The following is an 8,228-nucleotide window of genomic DNA, read 5'->3' as shown; positions in this document are numbered from 1 at the left end:
AAAAAAATCCAGTGGAAAGTCCAAAAGTATGATGGGTGGGAGTTCTGCTCACTGAAGTCCTTTGACCCCCCAAGTGAATGGAGCTTTAATGCCCCTTGAGTAACTACTGCTCCATTCACTTTAAGGGATCACACATGTGCACTACCCCTCCCTTAAGACCCACAGAAGTGAATGAAGTGGTGGCTATGAAAGTTTAACTCAATCTTCTCCCACCTCCCGAGTGTCTCAGTGTACTCAGTGTCCCTCCTCCTCTGCTGAGATCTCGTGCTGCTCAGTACAAGCTGCAGCTGTCAGTCAGGCTGTTCTTAGTACTTAGCTGCTCATTTTTATATCAAGATTATAGATACAGTCACTCTGACATGAATTTTCAAAGTAAATACACTCATCTCATAAGGTCTAAGAGATCTATTTAACCTTATTTCTAGTTCTATAAATCATTACATAAGGACATATAGTTTCATAGCTTTTAATAACAATTTTTTAGGCAAGCAAATGTAGGAGGATAGTATATGTGGCACTCAAATTGAGCCTTGATTCCCCCTCCGCAATTCTAACACACCCCTCCATAGAAAAAAAACATCCCAGAAGAGCAGCGATGGAGCCCAAAAGATTAGCCAAGTCTTCCAGGAGTCTGCGAGGTCTTCTCTGATTCCAGGAGCCTCACAAATGTTTTGGGAGAGTTGGTAAATATGTAAAAGAAATTCTCCATAAAGATGGCTGCAGGTAAAAAGTTTTTGTCTCTCTATTCGATGAGGAACTGCCCTGGAAGTGATAACCTTCTCCAGGACTGTAGGTTATTCATGCTACTTGTGTCCTTTTTTTTGGAAGCTTGGTCCACTGCATCGCCTGCACCCTTGATTACTACAGTGTATGTCACAAGAAATTTCAGAAATTACTACTGCTCCATTAAAAAGAAGCAATTAGTTATGGGGTGATACTTTCATTATTTTACTTTATGTGTAGTTTTTTATATCAGTTACTATACTCATATGGAAATTTATATCCCAGCCTGCGGATATCGAATCTTTCTGCTTTTTTACCTTTCTGCAAATACCTGTAGTTCCTTCACATTTCTTTTATCACCTCCTCACAATCACTTAAGGTGGAAGTGTTCATTCCTGGGAAATAAAGGATGATTTATCCCAGACATGGTTAACTTTGGCTGTTACAATATACTTTATAGGGCTATTATATGGGATTCCTATAGATTAGCATTATAGATGTGTCCTCATCCGGATTTCCTGCTTCATATACAGTTAGGTCCATATATATTTGGACAGAGACATTTTTCTAATTTTGGTTCTAGACATTACCACAATGAATTTAAAAACAAAACAATTCAGATGCAGTTGAAGTTCAGACTTTCAGCTTTCATTTGAGGGTATCCACATTAAAATTCGATGAAGGGTTTAGGAGTTTCAGTTCCTTAACATGTGCCACCCTGTTTTTAAAGGGACCAAAAGTAATTGGACAGATTAAATAGTTGTAAATAAAATGTTCATTTCTAGTACTTGGTTGAAAACCCTTTGTTGGCAATGACTGCCTGAAGTCTTGAGCTCATGGACATCACCAGACGCTGTGTTTCCTCCTTTTTGATGCTCTGCCTGGCCTTCACTGCGGTGGTTTTCAGTTGCTGTTTGTTTGTGGGCCTTTCTGTCTGAAGTTTAGTCTTTAACAAGTGAAATGCATGCTCAATTGGGTTGAGATCAGGTGACTGACTTGGCCATTCAAGAATATTCCACTTCTTTGCTTTAATAAACTCCTGGGTTGCTTTGGCTTTATGTTTTTGGTCATTGTCCATCTGTAGTATGAAACGACGCCCAATCAGTTTGGCTGCATTTGGCTGGATCTGAGCACACAGTATGGCTCTGAATACATCACAATTCATTCGGCTGCTTCTGTCCTGTGTCACATCATCAATAAACACTAGTGACCCAGTGCCACTGGCAGCCATGCATGCCCAAGCCATCACACTGCCTCCGCCGTGTTTTACAGATGATGTGGTATGCTTTGGATCATGAGCTGTACCACGCCTTCGCCATACTTTTCTCTTTCAATCATTCTGGTAGAGGTTGATCTTGGTTTCATCTGTCCAAAGAATGTTCTTCCAGAACTGTGCTGGCTTTTTTAGAAGTTTTTTAGCAAAGTCCAGTCTAGCCTTTTTATTCTTGATGCTTATGAGTGGTTTGCACCATGCAGTGAACCCTCTGTATTTACTTTCATGCAGTCTTCTCTTTATGGTAGATTTGGATATTGATACGCCTACCTCCTGGAGAGTGTTGTTCACTTGGTTGGCTGTTGTGAAGGGGTTTCTCTTCACCATGGAGATAATTCTGCGATCATCCACCACTGTTGTCTTCCGTGGGCGCCCAGGTCTTTTTGCATTGATGAGTTCACCAGTGCTTTCTTTCTTTCTCAGGATGTACCAAACTGTAGATTTTGCCACTCCTAATACTGTAGCAATTTCTCGGATGGGTTTTTTCTGTTTTTGCAGCTTAAGGATGGCTAGTTTCACCTGCATGGAGAGCTCCTTTGACCGCATGTTTACTTCACACCAAAACCTTCCAAATGCAAGCCCCACACCTCAAATCAACTCCAGGCCTTTTATCTGCTTAATTGAGAATGACATAACGAAGGGATTGCCCACACCTGTCCATGAAATAGCCTTGGAGTCAATTGTCCAATTTACTTTTGGTCCCTTTAAAAACAGGGTGGCACATGTTAAGGAACTGAAACTCCTAAACCCTTCATCCAATTTTAATGTGGATACCCTCAAATGAAAGCTGAAAGTCTGAACTTGAACTGCATCTGAATTGTTTTGTTTAAAATTCATTGTGGTAATGTCTAGAACCAAAAGTAGGAAAATGTTGTCTCTGTCCAAATATATATGAACCTAACTGTATATACACTGCTCAAAAAAATAAAGGGAACACTTAAACAACAGAATATAACTCAAAGTAAATCAAACTTCTGTGAAATCAAACTGTCCACTTAGGAAGCAACACTGATTGACAATCAATTTCACATGCTGTTGTGCAAATGGAATAGACAATAGATGGAAATTATTGGCAATTATCAAGACACCCTCAATAAAGGAGTGGTTCTGCAGGTGGGGACCACAGACCACATCTCAGTACCAATGCTTTCTGGCTGATGTTTTGGTCACTTTTGAATGTTGGTTGAGCTTTCACACTCGTGGTAGCATGAGACGAAGTCTACAACCCACAGAAGTTGCTCAGGTAGTGCAGCTCATCCAGGATGGCACATCAATGCGAGCTGTGGCAAGAAGGTTTGCTGTGTCCAGAGGCTGGAGGTGCTACCAGGAGACAGACCAGTACACCAGGAGACGTGAAGGGGGCCGTAGGAAGGCAACAACCTAGCAGCAGGACCACTGCCTCCACCTTTGTGCAAGGAGGAACAGGAGGAGCACTGCCAGAGCCCTGCAAAATGACCTCCAACAGGCCACAAATGTGCATGTGTCGGTACAAACGGTTAGAAACCGACTCCATGAGGGTGGTATGAGGGCCCGACTTCCACAGATGGGGGTTGTGCTCACAGCCCAACACCGTGCAGGATGCTTGGCATTTGCCACAGAACACCAGGATTGGCAAAGTCGCCACTGGCGCCCTGTGCTCTTCACAGATGAAAGCAGGTTCACACTGAGCACGTGACAGAGTCTGGAGACGCCGTGGAGAGCGATCTGCCGCCTGCAACATCCTTCAGCATGACCGGTTTGGCAGTGGGTCAGTAATGGTGTGGGGTGGCATTTCATTGGAGGGCCGCACAGCCCTCCATGTGCTCGCCAGAGGTAGCCTGACTGCCATTAGGTACCGAGATGAGATCCTCAGACCCCTTGTGAGACCATATGCTGGTGCGGTTGGCCCTGGGTTCCTCCTAATGCAGGACAATGCCAGACCTCATGTGGCTGTAGTGTGTCAGCAGTTTCTGCAAGATGAAGGCATTGAAGCTATGGACTGGCCCGCCCGTTCCCCAGACCTGAATCCGATTGAGCACATCTGGGACATCATGTCTCGCTCCATCCACCAACGTCACGTTGTACCACAGACTGTCCAGGAGTTGGCGGATGCTTTAGTCCAGGTCTGGGAGGAGATCCCACAGGAGACCATCTGCAACTTCATCAGGAGCATGCCCAGGCGTTGTAGGGAGGTCATACAGTCACATGGAGGCCACACACAATACTGAGCCTCATTTTGACTTGTTTTAAGGACATTACATCAAAGTTGGATCAGCCTGTAGTGTGTTTTTCCACTTTAATTTTGGGGGTGACTCCAAATCCAGGCCTCCATTGGTTAATAAATTTGATTTCCATTGATGATTTTTGTGTGATTTTGTTGTCAGCACATTCAACTTTGTACAGAACAAAGTATTAAATGAGAATATTTCATTCATTCAGAACTAGGATGTGTTATTTGAGTGTTCCCTTTATTTTTTTGAGCAGTGTATATATGTACAGGGTGGGCCATTTATATGGATACACCTAAAGAAAATGGAAATAGTTGGTGATATCAACTTCCTGTTTGTGGCACATTAGTGTATGGGAGGGGGAAAACTTTTCCAGATGGGTGGTGACCATGGCGGCCATTTTGAAGTTGGCCATTTTGGATCCAACTTAATTTTTTCAATGGGAAGAGGGTCGTGTGCAGGGGCGTACATAGAAATCATGGGGCCCCATAGCAAAAGTCTGAATGGGCCCCCCCCCCCACCAAAAAAAAAAAAAAAAGGATCAACAGGTGCTCTTAACTCCAAGCATGCATGTTATATAGACCAAACATTGTCCAAGAAAGAGATTGCCTTGAAATAGAAGACAATTAACATTTTATAGCTAGTCTTTCATTTTTTCTCATTTGAGTAAAAAAAAAAGGAAAAACACTTACATCCAACTTGATAAATTCCTTGTAAAAGTCAAAATGGAAGATTAAGCAGAACCGTCTCAGCTTATTAAAGCTGTTAGCCGATTACCCTGTTGAGATTTGGTCCTTGACAAGGCAGATTCAGGATTAAGGTCTGAAGGCAATGAAAAAAAAATGTATGGCAGAATACATGAAACATAATGACATGTGCCATGTCCCCCATACAAAGCTGGCTGGACATTATAAATCTCATTTATTTCTACAGGAAACCTGTTACCTGATTTACTCTGCCCAATGTATGGTAATGGCAGCATGAACTGCAGTCTTGTAGAACAATTGCAGCAAGGTACATTATGTACTTTGTAGATCTAAACAGGAACCATAGCCGGAGACGAGACTAGTCCGGCACTGCACCTTGCTGTCTTCGTCCAACTCTGCTGCTAGAGATTGTCAGGTCTCTCCCTCACATGTACATAAGGAGAGATCTGGTTGGCTTTGTGCCCACGATGCAGAAATGAAGCAGAAAATTTCTGCAGCATTTCTGCATCTCCCTGGCAGAAAAAACGCATGCAGATTGTGCATGCGTTTTTCCTGCAGAATACATGCGGATTCACATGCGTATCCACATGCGTTAACGCATGTGTTTCCGCATGCGGACTGACAAGCACTTTCCAGGCGATAGCATCACTTGGAAAGTGCTTGACAACTAGGTCACACTGTATAAATCCATGCAAACGGCATGGATTTATACAGTGTGACCGTAGAAATAATAAAATAAAGCTATACTTACCTCCGATGCCGCCGCTTGTGCTTTCGCGCTCGTCCTGGCTTCTTCCGGGTTGCCGGCATCTCGCGAGACAGCCTGCGGTCACCACGACGTCATCTCAGGTCCTGGAAGCAGAAGCGCTGCAGGGGCCGCTGGACAGGTGAATATAAACTTTATTTGTTATTTTATTCTTTTTTTTACAGGTACAATGGTACCCAGGTCTAGATGAGAGTCTTCTCTCCTCCACAACTGGGTACCATCCGCACATTGAAACGCATATTATCCGCTTGTACAAATGTACAGACACGGATTCTATGCGTCTCAATGCAAGTCAATGGCGGCGCTTCCGCAAAATTAATGAACATGCTGGGGATTTATGAGCGCTGCAGAAACGCTGCGGAAAAATCCGCAGCATGTGCATTGACATTGCGGAATGCCATTGGGGACCATGGGGTGCGGATTACCATGCGTTTTTGATGCGTTTCCGCTGTGGAAATTCCGCAGCATAAACGCATGAACAACGCATCGTGTGCACGCAGCCTAAATCACTTGTTGTGGTACTGGGAAGAGCCAATCAGGTGCAGTGCTGAACTCTCCAGCTATGGTGGCTGCCTGGCTAACTATTCAAAGTACATTATTTATGGAACGTTTCAGAGGATATTATACCTGTGCTGCAATTGTGCTGCCAACTGTGATTCATGCTGCACGTGACTTATGGTGGAGAAATATAGATATACAAGACAGGGCCCAGTCTGCCCCCTCATCCTTTACATATGCAGACACAGGCACACACTACGCAAACACGGACACACATAGCAGGCATGGTACACACTATGCACACATACACAAACAGGCTTGAGAAAGGCTCACATTTGGAGCTGAAACGTCACATCAGCCCTTATAGACTAATAAATGAGTTTTTTCAAAGAGTGCTGTCTTCATATTTTTGCATCCATACACAAACATATACGTACACATACATACATATTTGAACACAGTCATACACAGATATTAGCATCATTCATGCACAGACATTAGAAATATTTTTAATATGGGGAATGGGGAAGCCGGTAACAAGCCTCGCTCACTTGCTCCCAGCCTGTGCCCCATCCAGCTCCTTAGCCATGTGGTAGTGCAGGGCCGCCACAGTCACAGACACGGCCCTGGACCATCAGAGGGACCCACTCGCCGTCAGGGCCCGGGCCGCTCCCCCAGCAGGACAACTAGCACTGTGTGAATGCGGTCACTTCAAGAGACATGGCGGCGTGCAGTGCGCTGTGCCTGCTAGTAATAACGTAGCCGGGGCAACACAAAAGCACAATTAAAAGTGCAGTGTCGCCCCTGCAGCGTCAGATGCGGAGCAGAGATGCTGGGGGAACAGCCTGGGCCCCGACAGCGAGTGGGCCCCTCTGATGGTCCAAGGCCCCGTTTACCCCCCCCTCCTCCACACTGTAATGTGCAAATTGTGTGCAGGCAGAATAATCCCCCCCCCCCCAACTCCTCCACACCTTGTAATGTGTAAACTGTGGATCAGAGCCAGCAGCCACTATTTACTCCACTCCCCTCCCCCACCCTCCACATTGTGTGCAGCCAGGGGCCCCCCACCTCCACATTGTGTGCAGCCAGGGGCCCCCCACCTCCACCTACCCTCCACATTGTGTGCAGTCAGGGCCAGCGCCCCCCCCCCCCTCCACATTGTGTGCAGCCAGGGCCAGGGGCCCCCCACATTGTGTGCAGCCAGGGCCAGGGACCCCCCACATTGTGTGCAGCCAGTGCCAGGGGCCCCCCACCCTCCACATTGTGTGCAGCCAGGGCCAGGGGCCCCCCACCTCTACCCACCCTCCATATTGCGTGCAGCCAGGGGCCCCCCACCTCCACCCAGTCGGGAGTCAGCAAAGTGCAGCGCCAGCCCAGCACAGTGAGGGGACACATTAAAAAAAAACAAACAAAAAAACAACACACTGCCGGCCCTGCTCACCGTCTCTCTCTCTCCGTGCACGCAGCACACCCTCATGTGCTGACTTCCTGCTTCCTGCTTCTGGCCCGGGCCCTGCACACTGCTGCTCTGTGGCTGGAAAGCTACCTCAGCCAGGAGGCGTGACGTTCTTATGCAAATCCAGCCAGAGCATTCAGCCGGCAGCAGACCAGGAACCAGAAAGGAAGATTAGAGGAATGTACAGCACTGTCAGCACAGCACAGCCGCCGGACCGCAGTGGCCGTCGCGGACCCCCTCACCCGCCGGGCCCCATAGCGGTCGCGTGGTCTGCCGCCATTGGCGGTACGCCACTGGTCGTGTGACACATCAAACTTATTGAGAATTTCATAAGAAAAACAATCGTGTGCTTGGTTTTAATGTAATTTATTCTTTCATGAGTTTTTTACAAGTTTATGAACACTTATAAAATGTATTCAAAGTGCTGCCCATTGTGTTGGATTGTCAATGCAACCGTCTTCTCCCACTCTTGACACACTGATAGCAGCACCGCAGAAGAAATGCTAGCACAGGCTTCCAGTATCCGTTGTTTCAGATGCTGCACATCTCGTATCTTCACAGCATAGACAATTGCCTTTAGATGACCCCAAAGATAAAA

At 46.1% G+C, this 8,228-nt stretch overlaps 1 long non-coding RNA gene across 1 annotated transcript; it reads right to left on the bottom strand.

Moving 5' to 3' along the window:
* Positions 1 to 562: 562 nt before the first annotated feature.
* On the bottom strand, positions 563 to 7,729 carry LOC141156569 (uncharacterized). The gene is made up of 4 exons (XR_012247682.1): positions 7,616 to 7,729; positions 4,896 to 5,025; positions 1,041 to 1,118; positions 563 to 861 (listed from the first exon to the last, which is right to left on the bottom strand). It is a non-coding gene; the product is annotated as an uncharacterized lncRNA (long non-coding RNA).
* Between the last annotated feature and the right edge of the window lie 499 nt (positions 7,730 to 8,228).

This window comes from Phyllobates terribilis, unplaced genomic scaffold, assembly GCF_046119375.1.
Source record: "Phyllobates terribilis strain yellow unplaced genomic scaffold, ASM4611937v1 Scaffold_8__6_contigs__length_399053987, whole genome shotgun sequence".
NCBI lineage: Eukaryota > Metazoa > Chordata > Amphibia > Anura > Dendrobatidae > Phyllobates > Phyllobates terribilis.
This window is presented reverse-complemented; position numbering and strand designations above follow the sequence as displayed.